The following is a 3,574-nucleotide window of genomic DNA, read 5'->3' on the forward strand; positions in this document are numbered from 1 at the left end:
TTTTGATAGCTCCAACATTTTACTATTAGTGTCAAACAATATATTATGTGGCAGCTTTGCTTCCAAGCATTGAGGTGGTGTATGATATTTGTTTTATTGCTCGTATAGGCTCATTTTTAGTACATTTAGGAAGATTTTTGCTTTGAGGGATGTTTTATCTGTCAGTGTCTACCGAGGGCTGAACTAGTTGTTGTTTGGTCAGAAATCACAAAACCTGTTATCTGATTCGTTTCATTATGAACTTAAATTGTGTACTCTTTGTTTATTTGAAAGCTCAGGTAGTCTTCAGTTTGAGGTAGGATAATGCAGTATATGATGGTTTGTCAGGGTATTCGTTTTGCTAGTTTTTGTTGCTGTCTAATTTGCAAAATCTGTTCTTTAGGTTGTTATTGTGCGTGATAATCCCTGCTATAATGGTTAGTATCTTACGTAATAAGATATGTGCTTAATTATTTCTTCCACCCTTATATCAAGTCTTAACAAAAAGATTATAAATTTGCAGATATCTAGCACACTATTGTATTAAGTAATTTCATTTGTATATGAATAAGTTTTCTCTTAAAAAGTCCTTGATTTTGAATATTGTAATGAAGCAATAATGCTTTGATGCTTCATAAAAGGAGAACAATTATTCCAGCTTTTGATTTTGTATTAGCATTTAGGTTCATAAATTTTGCAGCTGTCTTAAATTTGCAATTCTGGTTGGGGAAACTATTTTCTAGGTATTGATTTCATTCTCTTATCTATAGTGGTATATTGATTGAATATGTGAGGCTTAGAAAAGATGGTATACAGAATGGATGAGTAGGGTTTTTCAGGTCAATGCTAAGCAAGGGATCAATTTGGTGCATGTGCCCATTGGGAAAGCTCATAATGGCATTGTTTTTTCATTTACATTGTATATTGTTTAACAAGGTTTACCTAACCCGTGGCTCCTCTGTAGTTTGTATGCCCCTTGACCATCAGTGGCACTCAACTGCTCCCTTTCAGACTGAAGTTTTGGAGGTCCATTGTTGTGCGTTAATTTGAGGAAACAATACGATTAAGTTCGACAACATGTAGTCCATAAAATCTAGTCAAAAAAATTCTGTTGATTTCACATCTGCCCCAAGTTAAGGGATGACTGACAAGGGTGTCAGTATGTAGCTGCATTTGATAATTATCTGTGCCAAGTATTTACTGTGTTTCTCTGGATCTATGAAAATGGTCCTTTCGTAAAGCTGCATTTGATAAATTATCTGTGCCAAGTATTTACTGTGTTTATCTGCATCTATGAAAATGGTCCTTTCGTAAATTTACATGGTGCCAACACACAACTTATTTGACATCAAAAAGAGGTGAAACAGAAGGATATCTTAGTTTGGTATGTAGACTTAGTACAAAGACTCTAGGAATTCTTGTTATTACATGATTTAGTATTCGAGTTTTCAAAATGGAGCAATTATTTGATATTTTTGATTTGAAGGCAGTTTGTTTCAATTCGTTGCTGCTTTTGTTATATTCAGCTTTGGATTAGCTTTTCATTGTTACTGCTTGTTTGTTATGTGTATGTTACATGCCTGGAAAATATTTTGTCAATTATATGCAGATGTTCTCTTTCAGATGCAGAAGGTCATAAGTTGCATGCCTGTTTTGCATAGAGTGACTTAGGATTTGAGAAGATTTTATTTACAGCTTTTGTCGCTAAAATTGGCATGTTAGCAGCATTTAAGTGTTGAATTTGGCTGGGAACTTTGCTAAACTGTACATGGCATGATGCGTAAATTAGGAGAGAGGTGAAGTAATGTTTGATTTTTGACTGGTGAGCTGGCACTGCACTGGGGTTTCCTTTTTGAAGTTGATTGTCAGAATATTTTTTCTTCGTTTGAGAATTATCTGTAGAACTCTTTATGATGATGGTAAGGCACATAGTAAATTTTAATTGAGAAGTTGAGACTCAATTGTCTGGTGGTGGTTGCATTTTAATATTGAACTGGACCTCGAGATGACTGAGTGCTACTCTCAAGTATTGCACTTGGGCCCTCCTTCAGTGAGTACTCAGCCACCAAACTTTTCATGATGATGTCATGTTATCATTTGACTAAGTATCTTGTATGCATTTCTTCCTTTTTACAGTGGAAGGCCTCTTATTATATTAAAATTCAATATTTTTCAGTTAGGAATTTAATAAATAGGAAATTTCTATTTTTATTATGTGATTGGACCATCTGCATTATATTTACAGGTTTACCAATTTTATCTAAATTCCAGAGATAATATGGTTCACTGGGAGATCAGGTGATTGAAATAAGAATCTTGGGTCGGACAACAAACGCTCTGTCAGGTGGTATTCCAAGAGCTAATGGAGAAGCTTTGTAAAATTAATTAGAATTGAATGGGCTGAGAGCATATGTTTTACAAATTTGTAAGGAATTGAGTAAGCTTCAAAGGATTACTAAATTTGTAGGTAAAATAAACAAGACAACAATTCTATCCGATAAAATAATCATTTCCTTCCAAAAAAAAATAAAAATAAAAAATCTATCATCTTGCCTATTTTTCATTTAATGAAGTTGATTCAACAGTTTTTTCCGTACTGCTCCTACATTTTCATCTTAACAGTTAACAAGAAGAAACAAGTAAATCATTATTCACCAACATACAAAGGGTGTATTATGCTTTGTTCAAAGATCCTTGCGAAATTTTAGTAACAAAAAAACTTCTCAGGCTTAGATCAGCACGTTAAAAATGTAATTGAATGGCAGAAATTTAGACTAAGAAAAAAAATATTAGGACTAGAAGCGGCAACATTTAACAGCAAGTTGCAACTTAATGGCTGATACACTGATTTTTTAGGCCTCTTAGCCTGGCTTTCTGCTTTTTTTTGGGGTTCAGTATAAGGTATTCTGGACCGCTTTAAGTGAATTGGCCAATGTAATATTGTGGGTATCGCCCATTCAATTTCACCTTGAGTTGATATTCTACTGGCAGGTGGCCATGTGCTTATTGAAATAAATGTAGGACGAGTCTAATATATAATTGTATATGGATGTAAAGAATCATTTTTCCTTCCAATCTTAAGTCGTTTTTGTGCAGTATTTACATATGTTATACAAGAATGAGCCACTCTGATTAACATGTATGGTTGAGTGCTACAATTGTATATAGGTGGTGTTTATTTGCAAAGGAATATGAAACGAAAGTTTGTTTATTTGCAAAGGAATATGAAACGAAAGTTTGTTTATTTGCTAAGGAAAATGAAATGAAAGCTTTTAATTACATACACAAGAACAGGCAGCCTATGGGACCCAAGAGTTGAACTGATGAATAAAAGTTTAATTAACAAATCACAATTTCTAGTTTTGACTGCCTCTTTTATTTTTTTTGGCTGATCACGGTTTTTCTGCAATGAATTTTAATCAACCAATCTGTTGTTTCGAAGAGAGAAGCTATATAAAATTTATTTTTAGAATATTAACATAATTGATTCATATGTTTTCAAATAACATACATTTTATGACGTTATGCCCTTCTGTTTTCACAGATTCTGATGTGGAGATGCAAATCTTGTAGACCACTCCACATTGGGTGTTTG

This window comes from Cryptomeria japonica, chromosome 6 (assembly GCF_030272615.1).
Source record: "Cryptomeria japonica chromosome 6, Sugi_1.0, whole genome shotgun sequence".
Classification (NCBI taxonomy): Eukaryota; Viridiplantae; Streptophyta; class Pinopsida; order Cupressales; family Cupressaceae; genus Cryptomeria; species Cryptomeria japonica.